The 15329-nt window shown below is 40.6% G+C and overlaps 1 protein-coding gene across 7 annotated transcripts in view; it reads left to right on the plus strand.

The window, feature by feature from the left end:
• The first annotated feature begins 1783 nt into the window (after positions 1–1783).
• GABPB1 (GA binding protein transcription factor subunit beta 1) overlaps positions 1784–15329 on the plus strand; it is a 67237-nt gene continuing 53691 nt past the window's right edge. For 2 of the 7 annotated variants that reach the window (XM_032856510.1, XM_032856515.1), the window contains exon 1: positions 2052–2074. The gene's annotated coding sequence lies outside the window, so the exon portion shown is untranslated. Of the gene's footprint in view, positions 2014–2051; positions 2075–2819; positions 3153–15329 lie in introns of those variants that run through there. The other 5 variants (XM_032856509.1, XM_032856513.1, XM_032856511.1 and 2 more) reach the window with 4 other exon arrangements.

Below are 15329 nucleotides of genomic sequence, written 5' to 3' on the forward strand. Positions count from 1 at the left end.
AACTGTTTTCCATGCCCCTGAGTTTGGCATAACAGTCAGTCTAAAATGCAAATTCAACCCTGTAACACTTCTTAAGGCCCTTCAAGTTTCCTCTTAGCTCTCAAAAATCTTATTTGTGCACATGGCATTCAAGGTTTTCCATGATTAAACCTCTTCAGGAACAACTCTAGGCACTCCTGAAACAGCATTATCTTCTTTACTCGGCAATCTCTCCAAACTTTGCCTCCTAACCTTTGTATGTATTGCTTCTTCTGTCTAGAAGGCTCTTCTCCAATTCCCTTATTAAAGCTAATTGCTTCTCCAGTCCCATTTCATTCCTCCATCCCAGGTGAGTAAGGGATTTCTTCTCTAGGAGACTTCACAGTATTCAGCAGTTTACCCTCATTACACTACTGATGATACCTATTTACTTGTCTGCAGTCTACAGTATAAGATCAATGAGGGCAAGGATTCCATAGCAATCATTAGCTCAATGTTTACTCAAATAAACTCAGTGTTTAAAAAAAAAACAAAACAAAACAGCACAGGCTATCAAAAATTTGACAAATTTTAACCAACCGAAGCACTGAAAATACTGTATCAAAAGAAAACAATAGGGCTCCTATAACATTTACTTTGCTTCTCTTTCAGGCCAATTGCTTTAATAAGTTACACAAAGACTTTACAACCTTTACCATCTCGGTATCACAAAAGGATAACTGGAGAGAGAAAATTACTTTTCTGAGGCCACACAAAATCAATGGGTAATATGGATTTCACTTAAGCTTGCAAACATTGCTGGATTAAACTCTTGGCGCTGTCTCAGATATTCCCAACTCCTAACTATAGGAAGCCAGAAGCTGCAAGTTAGCAGCTTGGGAAAGCCACGTGAGAAAGTTATTTCCAGGCTCACCTGTTAAAAACACACCAATGTGTTGGGTTTCTTAGCAAATCATCTCAAGTAAATGAATTTCCAAAGACTATCTCCAAACTTTTGCACCTGCCTTAATAAAATACACCACCACAAAAATCTTGACATTGCAGCCATGAAAAAACAGACCTCTACCTCTGAGGTGACAGAAATCCAAGGCAATTCGGTGAGCAGTTACTCGGGTCTATTAAGTATGAGACACCTGCGACACCACCGGCATGTTAAAAAAAAAAAAAAAAAAAGCTACAGAAATAACTACATCTTCGTCGTGAACCTGAATGCTCAGTGTAAGCGATGAGAAGGACCATCCTTCGTTCCTCCCCTCGTACCTCAACCGCTACTCCTGTGCCACTCGGCCTAGATGAATCTAGAGGCACTTTAAGTTAAATCCTAGCTTCCTGGCCACCTTTCCGTCTCCCAGCACTCTGCTAGGCGGCTCAGCTTAGCCTCGGAGCTCGGATTCCCCCTCTCTCAGCCGTCACGCCGCAGAGCTACGAAGGGAGGAACACGGACTTTAGTTTCCCAACTGCCAGCCCCCGCAGAAAGAGGCGGGAAGGCTCGGCCGCCAGCCGGGGAGCTCCGCCGCGCACATGGCCGGCCACAGCGCCCACCCCCGTGCCGCGCAGGCGCCGGGCGAGCCGGGACTTGCGGTCGCCGAGAGCGGATCATTCCGCCGCTTTCTTTGTGTGGCTCTGGCTCTACAAATGGCATATTCCTCTCCATCCGTTAAAAACAAAAATCAGATTCTGTCGCCCCTTCCCCCCCGCCAGAATGGGGTCGGGGAGGGAGTGGGAGAGCGATCTGCTGCGGAGGGCAAGGGCGGAAAGGCTCAGGCGCGGGCTTGACAGGGGCCGGGTCCGGGAGGGATGCTGGGAGCTTTGACTCACTCGCACACCATGTGTCCCTCCGCGCGCAGCACGGGGGACTTTTCGGTGGGGATTTTGGGCGCCGACCAGACGCGGCATTTTCGGAAAATAGCGCCCTGTGCAGCTGAAGCGCTTTGTGTGTAGCGGGGCCGCGTCAGCCCGGCCGGGTACGAGGCGCCTCGGGTCCCCGCAACACCTCCTGCTGCTCCCCCGTCGCCGCTCCCGAAGCTTTTCCAGGTCAGTGCGGGTCTGTGTAGGGCCCTGTTACCACCGGATGTGGAAGTTGATCTCTTCGCTGGTAAAAAATAATTCCACTTCCCCCGGAACCCAGATCATCCCCGCGATTTCCTGTTTATTGCATTAAGGCGCCGGGTTTCCGGGGCTCCTGGCCCCGCTTATTCCGCGGGGGTCGGCGGGGTCGGCCTGGGCGCCCGCTCCGCCCGCGCCGCCGCCGCGCTTTGTCCGCTGGGCACCCCGCTTCTGGGAGGGGCGGGCAGACATGGTGGCGGCCGCCGCCCCCTCCTCGGCCCCGGCGCGCCGAGGCCTCCCAGCCGGCCCTGGCCGGAGCGGCGGCCCCGGGGCGGGGATGGGGTCGAGCCGGGGGCGGCGGGGGCTCTGCGGGCGCCGGGAGGCGGGAGGTGGGCGGGCGCGGGAGGGAGACAGGCTGAGGCGGCTCGGCCCGGCCTCGCTGCCCGCCACCCCGGGAACTGCCGGCCTCTTTGTCTGGGCGGCCTGGCGGCCCCACCGGCCTCTCCGGAACCGGGAAGGGGCGGCGGGGGCGGCCGGCCCAGGGCGCGCTGTGTTGTGGGGCCTGCGCGGCCGGGAGGCGCTCGGGCCGCGGCGGGAGCGCCTGGCCCGGACAGGGTTAAGCGGAGGGCCGGCCCGGCCCGCGCGGGGCCGCTCGCGGCTACTGCCACGACCTCGGGGACTCAAGTCTCTGAGGGGACAAAGCCCGCCGCTCTGGATGCTCGGGACTTACGCACTTGGGACTTGGCCGGCGGGATCTGCGGGTGCTCGGCTTCAGGAAAAAGTTGAGAATTTTGCCAGGTCATTTCTGTCCGGACACAGTTAATCAGTGTGTATTTAGTGTGCTACGTTGAAGCTGTCCTGCCGTGTTGAATCAGCGTGCATAGCCTCGGGGGTGCATCGTGAAAACTGAAACCAAAGGAATTATATAGGCCTGCTTTGTGTGTGTTTTCCCACTTTAAGCTTGTTTTCAGTACACATACTCTTGCCTTAAACCTGATTGGACTGTGGCGAGCAGACATCTGTTCAAAGGAGGGGTAGCGACCACAACAGTACTTTGGAAGGGGGCTTGGAAATGTGGAAATATTTTAAGTGCTTTCTCCGAACACTGATTTGCTGTCTCGATTCAGGCAAGTTACTTTATGAAGTATAATTTTTATCTGGAAAATGTTTTGATGTAGTAAGGAAAATGATCCTTGTAAAGTAATTTTCCATTCCAGGATTAAAGATGCACTGTAATTTATAATGCACATGTTAGTGGTCAAAAATTCTTTTTGCAGATAGTTATTTCACATTGAGACCCACCCAGCATAATTTAAATTTCTTTGCACTGACCTATAACCATCCGCGTTGACACTTCCACTTTCAGGTTCAGAGTCTGAATTTAAGGAAATTAAAGATGGCTTTATGCGTTTTTTCTTAATTTTCCTCTTTTTAAATATTTCCCCTCAAATAACAGCAGAAAGAAAAATTCATTGCATGTTAATACAGTGACATATTAGGTAAGAGTGACATTATTTTGCATTTCTGTAAGTCTTAGATGTCTGGTTTAATAGAAGACATGTAGATTCTTAAGTCTGCTGCATTAAGTCTGTTGTGGTATCATACCAGGTAACCTCTGGCAAACTCCCAAAACTCCGTTGTATGATTATGCCTTTTTTTTTTTTTTAAACTGAGAGATTTGTCATTTCTATCCTCTTACCATACAAGTCAAATAGGATATTATACAAGACCCATTTAGAAAATATGGATAGGGTTGATTTCTGTACTTTCTTCTTGTGCTTTTTTTTGAGTTTGGGGTTTAGATGGATAAACAGTATTAAAAGTAAAGATTGTGTAATCTGCATATGATCCTGGAGATTTAAGAACATTTGCAAATACTTTAAGTGACTGAACTTAATTTTTAATTCCACAACTTAGTTATGTATGCAAGTAAAATTTGAATTTCATTTTAGATGTGCTTGTGAAAACTAGTGTGTAAAAGTAATATTTGAAGATAGGATACGTCAAAGCACTGCAGGAGCTGCAGATTTAAAAGGAATCCTGCAGTGAAACATTTGGTCAAACAATACTTTTGTAATGCGTATACATACCTTTAGAGTTAACTCTCCTAACTTAGAGTTTGAGTTCTCTCTTTCAGTCAATCTGGGTATTTTAGGTTGGAGGCCAGTAACACTGTAAATGTGTGAAAATGTTAAGGCCATACTTTGAATTAATGGTTTTGAAATGAAGCTAAATTCATTTCCAGTTGTTTCTGTGGACTCTACTTTGATTCTGTCAGACTGTAGTTCTCTACTGTTCCATCAACAGGAAGCATCTGGTCATTCTTGACATAATTGTTTGAAAATGCCAGGTGTATTTTTGATGTTCGCTATGCAAATGAAAATAAATATCAAATTTGATCTTGGTTAATTTTACTTGTCTCCCTTTTCTCAGCATCTCTAAGATGTATTCATGATGGACCTCATCTGTAGAATGCACCCCTCCCCCTGCTTTGCTCCCCCCCTCTTGAGTCCCTCCTAAGTTAGGAATAGTGACAGGTAAAGCAAACAGGTCAGGAAATTCAGAAGACATTACATGAAATTTTGAATCATGTATTTATTTTGAGAGTATATTTTTGAGGGTGCAGTTCCCTTTGCAAGTAGTCTGAGTGTGGGTGAACTCACTAATGGGTCCATCTCCTTTCTATCTCATAAACATTAAGAAGCAAACAGAAACAAAATGTTAAGATCAGGGTAACTTAGTTTTCTAATGAGTATCGTTTCTTTGGCACCAGAGCTTTCCAACTAGTAATCGTAGGTTTCTATAGTATTAATATGTCTATCTTGGTATTAAACTTTTTTGAAGTTGTTTGTTCCATTATGCTCTTTAGAAGGTATGTCTGCTAATATTAAGGACTGTTTCCCCGGTGTGTGGACAACAGTGCTTTACATATAGAAGATGTGTTGTGCGGTTACCTTTCAGGTCAGTTGTTGGTGGGCTAGTTAGTATATTTTCATTTAGGTTAAGTATGTCCATGAGGTAAGTGTAGAGGCTAAAGCTTGAAATGATTTCTCCACTGAAGGTAAATCATAATGCAGAGCCATTGATATATTTAGAAATAGGAATTTGAAACTCTTTGTCTTGGTTCTCTTACCTTTTAATGGGAATAATTGGAAAGGCTAGCAGTTAGGGCCCAAGATGCTAAAGCACAAATACAATAAGACTCGATCATTTTAACTACATTTAATGTGAATCAACATTATGGTATAATTTTTTAAAAAGTAAATGTCATTTTGAAGTTGGTAGAACACATAGAACAGGTATTGGGGCACATGGTGGCTCAGTCTTAGGTTAAGGGTTTGACTCTTCATCTCGACTCAGGTCATAATCTGGGTGTGGTGAAATGGAGCCACAGGTCTGACTCCGTGCAGTGGTGGAGTCTCATGGTGGAGTCGGCTTGAGATTCTCCCTCTCCTTCTGCCACTCCCGCTCCTGTGCTGCATGGTCTCCCTCTGGAAAGAGAGAGCAGGTATTTAGCCACACTTTACTTTGTATTTGTTGTATTATACCTGGGTTAATTATATTGTGTTATCTTTATTGTGCCGGCTTTTTTGGTAGCATACTGTCACATTATGTGTGGGCCCTTGTATCAATTCTCAGACTTTTTATCAGAATCACCTGCAGAGCAAGAACACGGAGCCCCAAGCTTGAGTAGCATAGCTGGGACATAGGCCACCATATTTTCCCCAAGTTCCTCAGGTGATAGACACTCCGGTTTGAAGAGCACTGAACTATAGAGCATATCCAGAGGACCTTGATCATGGGGAGAATGGACACGAAGAAAGGAGGAAGGGCTGAAAAATTCGATGTTTGGCTCAAAGAAGAGAAAGAAGCTCATCTAAGGAAGGATAGCTATCTTTAAATTTAGACATCTGTCACACAGATCAGGTTTGATCTGCCTAGAAAGAACTAGGATGCATGGGTAGTAGAAGGAGGATTTCAGTAGTCTTTCAAGATAAATTTCCACGAAACAGGAAACATGTAAAGGTTGGGTTGGGGTGATAGGCTCTAAGTTTTCACTGAAGATGTTCAGGTTAGGGATTCTAGGGTGGAGGAATTGATATGCAGAATGAGGAATGATCATAGTTTTCACCTTCTTGGTTAAAGAGAAATAAATTTTAAGTGAGAGAGCTATTTGATGAGAGCTTTAAACCCAGCTGTAGGGGTGCCTGAGGGCTCAGTCTGTTAAGTATCTGCCTTCCGGGAGTTCCAGGATGGAGACCGAGCCCCACTCCCTGCTTGGTGGGGAGTCTGCCTCTCCCTCTCTCTGCCCTTCACCCCCTCCTGGTCCTTCTCTCTCTCTCTTGCTCTCTCAAATAAATAAAATCTGAAATAAATAAAAAACCCACTGTAATTTGGGAGACTCAACAATGGGCATATCTTCTGACATGGAAATTCTCATTTAAGGGAATTTATCTTGATGAAATAAGGATGTGTGCAGAGATTTAGCTGTGAGCATTCTGATTGCAGCACTGTTGATAGTAAAAGCTGTGTATTAACATTTGACCCTGCTCCCACATTAATCATATGAAGTAGATAATATTATCCTCCATTTTTCAGCAGAGAAAACAGCCATAGGGAAATGAGGTAGCTTGCCTAAGGTAGCAGAGTTAGTATGTGATAGAGCCAGAGCTTGGATCCAAGCAGTTTGACTCTAGAGTCAGTAATCTTGGTCACAGTGATTGTTAGGATATATATTCACAGTGGGGTGAATAGTGCCTAGCAGTTAAAATGATGTTAGAAGAACGTGAAGACATGAAGAGATGTCTTGGTATATGTCAAGCAAAAAAGTTTTAAAACCAATTCCGTTTTGGTTAAAAAACAAATATACAGTTGATCCTTGAACAATAGGGCTTTGAACTGCATGGGTCCACTTATACACAGGCCTTTTTTTTTTTTTTTTTTTTTTTGGACAAATACAGTAGAGTGCTGTAAGTGTATGTTCTCTTAATTTTTTTCCTAACATTTCCTTTCCTGTGGCTTGCCTTACTGTAAGAATACAGTGTATAACACATATACAGAATATGTATTAATCCATTGTCTATGTTATTGGTAAAGCTTCTAGTGCCAGTAGGCTATTAATAATTAAGTTTCTGGGGAGAGAAAAGTCAACTCTATGTATGTGAGTATGGGTGGGTGGGTATCTGTACCCCTCAGCCCTGCATTGTTCAAAGGAAAAATGTATTGATGTCTGGAAGGATATATGCCAAATTGTTAAGTGGTTATCTCTGAGTGGAGTTTTATAAGTGATTATTTTCTTTCTGCTTATCCAAATTCTCTGACTTCTACAGTGAATATATATTTTTATGTATTAATTATAATCAAGAGCATATTAAAATGTCATATTTCAATAAGAAATTAAAGATTAACATAAACTGAGAAGCTTGGATTTTATACTGTACTTTATGCAGTTTGACTTAGGAATTGCACATAAATGAGAATTTGTAAGCACATGAAGTGTTTTGTGTTTTTTTAAGTTTGACTCCTTGCCATTGTAGAAGTAATATATTAGTTGGGTAGAGAAAACAGTCATGGACTCCTACCATTCTATCATTAATCACTTCTCAATTTTGTGTTTTCTCCCTCTTCTGTGTAATATTTTAAATATTGTATTCATCCCAGCTTAGTCACTCTCTGGCTTTGTGACATTAGGCAATTTACTTAATCGCTCTGCCTCAGTTTGCTCCTTTGTAAAATTGGGTAATTATAATAACTACGTTTTGGTGCTTGGGAGGATTAAATGAGTTACTGCATATAAAGTGATCAGAACAGTGTCTGACACACATTTTAATAGCTCAGCAAATGTTAGCAATTATTATTATAGGATCATAGCCCACTAAAACCCTTGGGGTCTAATAGTTTTTGGAATTAAGAATTTTTTGAATATAGGCAAGATAGTAATGTAAGCTTTTGACAGAGTCCAGTCCACTTCAAACACATTACTATTTCTGCAGCAACACATATGAAGGTTTATACCAAAGTGGGTAAAAACTGTCAGTGCTTCATGTCAGTGCAGGTAAGGTTTTGCCACCCAAGAGTTTTTGTATTTTGGAATTGCAGGTGAGGAATCTGTAGGATATTTATTAAATTTTAAGTCCTATTTTATTTTAATGTTAGAACATATACCTTTTCATGTTATTATATAGCTTTATAATCCATGGTAATTTAAAAATTAGAAAATAAAATGAGTGCTTCTATTTCTTTTTATTATAAATTATGCTAAACCTCTACCAATATTGTTGATTCTATTACCTAGTGTTGTATTTTTCTAGAAAAGGCTTGAGAGTTCCTCTAACCCAATTAGCTTTTTTTCTGTTTCATTACACTTGAGGAACAAGACATTTCTTTTTTTTTTCTTTTTAATTTAAGTTTTAAATTCCAGTTAACATACAGTGTTATAGTTTCAGGTGTACTATAGTAATTTAATAGTTATCACCCTGTGCTCATAAAAACAAGTGCGCTTCTTAATCTGTATCACTGATTTAACCCATTCCCCTATTTGCCTCTCCTCTGGTAACCATCAGATTGTTCTCTATAATTAAGAGTTTGTTTCTTGGTTTGTCTCTCTCTATTTCCCTTTGCTTACTTTTTTTTTTTTTTTTGAATTCCACATATGAGTGAAATAGTATGGTAGTTGTCTTTCTCTGACTTATCTTACCTAGTATTATACTCTCTAGCTCCATCCATGTCACTGCAAATAGCAAGATTTCATTCTTTTTTATGGCTGAATAATATTCCATTGGAAAAAATATATATGTACACACGTATATATATGTGCACACATATATATGTACACATATATATATATAGTGTGTGTGTGTGTGTGTGTGGATACACACACACACACACCCCTCCATATCATCTTTATCCAGTCATCAGTCAATGGATGCTTGGGCTGCTTCCATAATTTGGCTGTTGTTAATAATGCTGCTATAAACATAGGGGTGCATATGTCCTTTTGAATTGGTGTTTTTGTATTCTTTGGGTAAATATGCAGTAGTACTGTTACTGTATGGTAACTTGGTTTACTACAGCAGTAATTTTTTGTAGGAGGTGAGTGGAGGCCACTATGGTACCTCTGTTTAACGTGCTCTCCCATTTTGTAGATGTGGGAACTGAGGTGGATATTTATCCTAAGTCATAATACTAATTATAGATCTGAACATTGGAATTAGGTCACTTCCTCTCATGTTAAAATTATTGGCTGTGCAGCCCTTCTGATTCCTGTACTCACTTTGTGTCTACAGCACTTACCATGTATCCAGACAGAAGAAAAAAATTTAAACAGTGCCTTAGTTCGAGCCGCTATAATAAAAAGCTGGAGGCTTGGTAGCTTATAAACAACATTTTTTTTCCCCTCTCCGTTCTCTGAAAGCTGGGATGTCCACGATCAAGGTGCAAGCATGGTTGGTGATAAGGACCCTCTTCCAGTTGCAGGCTTCTCTGTTGTATCCTCACATGGAGGAAGGGGCATGGGAGCTCTCTCAGTTTTCTTTTTATAAGGGCATAAATCTTAATGATCCTTCCTCATGACCTAATCACCTCCCAAACATCCTCCCTCCTAATACCATCACTTTGGCCATTAGGAGTTCAACATACAAATTTGAGGGGGTGGGTAAGAGACATAATCATTCAGACCTTAGCAAACAGTATGGTGTTTAAAGGAATGATCTGAAAAATTGCCCTTACATCCTAACTGGTATGTATGAACTCTTACATCTTTGCCCTTGTGATTACTCCACCCATGCCTTGAGCCATTTCTTTCATACAGACTCTCAGCTTCTCTCCATTTATTGCTATGTGGGTTAGATACATACTTGACAGAACTTGACACCAGTCACATCTTTCATATTTACCTGTTGTCAAATCTTTCTACCATCTGTCTCTTCCCCTGCGCCCCCCACCCAGGTCAGCATATTTATGGAGGAAGGTGAGTGATTCCAAAGAATTTCTTGGCCATTATGAATTTATGCTGAACAGTTCCCAATGGGCCCTTGCTATTCTTGGCCATTATTTTATTAATCTCACATTTTTCTGTTATCTTGTATCTTCTTCCTCTCTCTCAAAAGATGACATTGAGGGGCGCCTGGATGGCTCAGTGGGTTAAAGCCTCTGCCTTCGGTTCAGGTCATGATCCCAGGGTCCTGGGATCGAGCCCTGCGTCGGGCTCTCTGCGGGGAGCCTGCTTCCTCCTCTCTATCTCTGCCTGCCTCTCTGCCTACTTGCGATCTCTGTCAAATAAATAAATAAAATCTTTAAAAAAAAATGACATTGATTTCTACTTAATTGAAAAAGCAAATAGAGTACACATTTGCACATTTTTTTTTCATCATCACCACAATGAGTCTATTCTTTCATCTTATTTTGTGAACTGAATAGAAGGAAGAGGATTCTTGTGCTTTTCTAGGAATCTTGCCACACTTTTCCTCTCTGATCACTTCAGTTGTTCTCTGCAATGGTTTGGTAATAAATTATCATATTTAAATTGTAAAGTTTTTGTAATACATGTTTCTGTTATTATTTATATCCATTAGCACAATTCTTTAGATTACTGGGTCTTAGTTTGTCTTGAGGCTCTGCAGTGCCTCTTATTTCCCATTTTCACTTTGGAGTCTCTTCTTCCAATCCATCTTGCACATGACTGCTAGAATAATTTTCCTAAAACTTTTTTTGAACCCACTGCTTTTAAACCTGAACAGCCAGTGGAGAGAACATGTGCTGTTGACCTTTGCGCTCTCCATTGTGCCAAGCAAAGTGAATTGAACTTGTACTGGATAAATGTTTGAATGGATCACCGTTTGCTCAGAACATTGACTTCCAATTGTCTGCAGAATAAAGTCCAAACTCTGCTTTCTGACTTTCAAACCTTTCATGTTTGGCTTCTTCACCCTTACTTGAGTCTTGTTTCCTCTGTAATATACCATGCTCAGGTACAACTCCCTGTGTTCTTCCTTTTCCTTTTCCTTGATAGGCCTGTCATGACCTATTCGGAAGTGTTTGCTTTATGCCTGTACTGCCCTAATCTCTGGTAATATAGTAATGAATACAGAAGACAGTCTATGTTCTTGGGGCTGGCATTAGGGAGGAGGGGAAAGGAAGTGCATGGTAAATATCAGGTGGTAACGAGTGGCATGAAAAGGAATAAAACTGGATAATGGGTTAGAATGGTGGGAGATGGTTGCTATTTTAGGTGGTCAGGGAAAGCTCTCTTTGGGTGTCCTGGAATGAGGGAGTAAATGATGGAGTTCTTTAAGGAGCTTTCTGGGCCAAAGAAACATGTTTAAGACCTTGAGGTGAAAGCATGTTTGGCTTGTTGGAATAATTCCTGAGGCTTGTGTGCCTCCAGCAAAATGAATAAGGGGGAGTGATAGGTGAGATTAGAGGTAGTGGAGAGCTAGACTGCTCCAAATGTTGTCTTTCATTGAAGAAACCTTCCTTGACTACGTATTTTTGTTTGTTGATTTAAAGCTTCTCTGAACCCATGTAGCAACAATGGAAATAGCTTTCAAGTTATTTTTTTTTTACTGTGACCTACAGTAAAAAATGTATTTTGCATCAATAACGTATATACACATTGTTTGTGTGTGTGTGCGTGCACGCATGTGTGTGACTGGAACAAAGGTTTCATGAAACAACATACCTTTATTAACATTTGTTATATGCTGGTATTTTTTAAAATGTTGGCTTTAGCCCACTAAATCATTTCACAGTTAAAAACTCAAAAAGAAAAAAACTACAAACTGCTTTTATTATAATCCACATATTCTTCCAGGTTGTGAAATATCTTCAGTTAAAGATCATGATTTCAATTATTTTGTGTATAGGTTTTTAATGTTAACTGCTGAATAGAGAGGACTTGTTTAATTGGCAAATAGCTATTGAATGGGACACGAGAAACTGCTGAATACTAAATACATAAGAATAAGATAAATTGGGCCTGACTTCCTGAGGCTTATAGGAGAGGAGAGCTTGTAAACAAATCCTTGTAACAGAGTGGAATCCACGTATTAATGAAAGGTTCAGGGCACAATGGCAAAATAGAGAAATGATTAATTCTTTTTGCTGAAAAGGTCAGCGGGAGCTTGTTGGAGGAGGTAATGTCTGAACTGAGTTTTAGAGGAAGAATATAAGTATGTGGTGGGGTAACTTGGGAGATGGTTGCTATTTTAGGTGGTCAGGGAAAATCTTCTAAATCTTCTCTAAAGAGAAGATTTCTCAGGCAGGATAACACATAAAGGAATGGTGTAACAAAACAATAGGATGTAGGGGTAATTATAGGTAACCGTATTGTTGGAGTATAAATGCAAGTGGCAAGTGGTGGTGAGTTATGAGGCTTGAGTGAGGCACTGGCCAGATCGAGAAAGGTCTGAAATGCATTGTAGGAAGTTGCTACATGCGAAGTAGAGATACCGTCTCTCAATAAGTCCAATGCAGCCAGTTTTTTCCTCACATGATGAAATACATTGCTGTTTCCTCAACTGTGCCCTAGAGGAAGTTGGCTTACATTTATAGGCTATGTTGTACCAGAAAGTTTTTTTTAACATTAAACTTTTACTCATTGCAGTGTTAAGTTTACTCTGTAAGAAGCATTTGAGAATGGAGATGTACTGAGGAAATAGGAGATTCACAGTTCAGGGTAATTCTGGAATTTATGTTTATGAAATAGAATGGTAGGGGGCCAACTATTTAAATTTCACTTCAAGTTAAATATACATATGGTTAAATTCTGTATTCTGTAGGTTGTTAGAATACATGATTGTTATGTTTTAGGAAGATATTTTGATAAATTTGATTAATTTGACCAAACCACAGTGTAAGACTTTATGACAGTGTTCAAAATACAGAAATTTCGAATAGACTGAGAGGAGTATTTGTAACACATATAACAAATAAGAACTATATATGAATGATGCTCTTCTACAAAGAAAGAGTGACATAGAAAAACAAGTATACCAACAGGTAGTTTCAGACGAGGAAATACAAATGGCCAACAAATATTTGGAAAATTATGCAATCTTACTAGTAATTTGAGAGATACATATTAAAACAAAAGTTAATACAAAATTTTAAAAGCTTGCCAATGTTAAAATTGGCTGTATTGTGAGGAAATAATAAACATTATAAGCTGTTGTTGGGACTATAAATTGGCTTGGGGGTGTAAATTGATGTGGGCAGTTTGTTAGCATTAATTTGAAATGGTATTCCTAGCAAACCTGCCCATTTTCTGTACTAAAGGAACACTAGTATGTGCATAAGGAAGCACATGCAAGTATGTTCATTGCAGCAGTTTATAGTAGTAAAAAAAAAAAAAACTGGAAAAATAAAACTGGTTCCATTTCTAAAATGACCAAGTAAATTGGTATATTCATACTATGGAATAATGTAATAATTTGAAGAAATGAATATGACATATACTGAGTACTAAGTTTTAGAGCAGTATATACAATATGAGGCTATTTATATACATAAGGAAAAAAACCCCAGAACAATGCTATGTTTTGGAGGGGTGCAAATGCAAAGATCATGGTCTGGGTAATCCTGAACTGATAATAGTGCTTATCTCTTGGGTGATGGGTAGAGGATTGGGTTTTGGGAGTAGAGATAAGGAGGGATGATTAGAGGGAACTAGCTTTTTCAGTAATCTTTGGAATTTTAAAGTTAGAATATTATAGTGTATATTTACAAATTCATTAAAATAATGATGATCAGTTGACAATAGGAAGGACGATAGCTGGGGAAGGAAGGAAACCAGTTAAGGAGGTACACTTCATTAATATAGGCATGAAAATGCAGTGGCAAAGGCGGTGAGAAGAGGACTAATTTATAAATGACTCGGGTAATTTCACAGTAAGTATCAAAATTAGAATTGTATTTACTTTTGTCTCAGCAGTCCTGCTTCAGGGAATTTATCCTACAGTTACATGAAATGAAATGATACAATTACACAGATGTTAGTGTTTTATGCAGTGTTGTATATAATAGTAATAGTGTCCATCCATAATAAACTAAGACCTATCTACACAATAGCATACTAAGCAGCTTAAGAAAATGAGATAGCGAATAGGAAAGATCTCCGGGATGTGTTAAGAAAAGCAAGTGGTGGGCGCCTGGGTGGCTCAGTGGGTTAAGCCGCTGCCTTCGGCTCAGGTCATGATCTCAGGGTCCTGGGATCGAGTCCCGCATCGGGCTCTTTGCTCAGCAGGGAGCCTGCTTCCCTCTCTCTCTCTGCCTGCCTCTCTGTCTACTTGTGATCTCTGTCTGTCAAATAAATAAATAAAATCTTTAAAAAAAAAAAAAAAAGAAAAGCAAGTGGAGAACAGTGTATGTAGTAATGCTATCTTTTGGTATTAATAGAAATAGTGGAAGGATACCCATGAAACTTGCAAAGGGGATTATTTGTGTCTGAGGGGAGTGGTAATAGTGTAAATGCTTCCACTGAGACTTTTCAGTGTAAACATTTCTGGGCTTGGATTTTTGAGCTATATAAAACTATTGGCTATTGAGAAAAAAGAATTTCAGAGAAAAAAAATGCAGAGTAGACCTTATAGTATTTGATGACCAACTGTATGTAAAGACATGAGGGGCAAGAGCAAGTTAAGGACAGTTCTCAGGTTTCTAATTTGAGAGGTAAGAAGGGTGGTAGCAACATCAGGGAATATAGGAGGAAGATTATGTTTTGGCAGGTGCTTGGGAAGTTCTAGACATGCTACTTGATGAATCCTTAGTCCTCCTTAGTTTAGTGTTTGGGTATGTATATGTGTCTGTAATTCATGTGCTTTGGATATGGAACTTGAGCTTATTTATTTATTTATAAAGATTTTATTTGAGAGAAAGAGCACAAGTGAGGTGTAGGGGCAGAGGGAGAGGGAGAAGCAGACTCCCTGAGCAGGGAGCCTGACATGGGACTCAGTCCCAGGCCCCTGGCACCCTGAAACTTGAGCTTATTTTAAACATGAATATTTAAAAATATTAATATTATCTAATAAATATTAAATGATATTTAATAAATATTAAATAGTCCTCAATAAGGTTATCTGGATGGCTCAGTCAGTTAAGTGCCTGCTTGCCACCTGGGTTATGATCCCAGGGCCTGGGGATCAAGCATCGTGTTGGGCTCCCTGCTCTGCAGGGTGCCTGCTTCTCCATCTCCCTCTGCCCCTCCTCCCATGCGCATGTTCTCCCCCCTCAAATAAATAAATATAAAATAGTCATCAATAAATATTTTTTATCCCAGATTATAGCCATTTATATTCTAGGTTTTATGG

This window comes from Lontra canadensis, unplaced genomic scaffold (genome assembly GCF_010015895.1).
Source record: "Lontra canadensis isolate GAN:19392208 unplaced genomic scaffold, GSC_riverotter_1.0 scaffold12, whole genome shotgun sequence".
NCBI classification, from domain to species: domain Eukaryota; kingdom Metazoa; phylum Chordata; class Mammalia; order Carnivora; family Mustelidae; genus Lontra; species Lontra canadensis.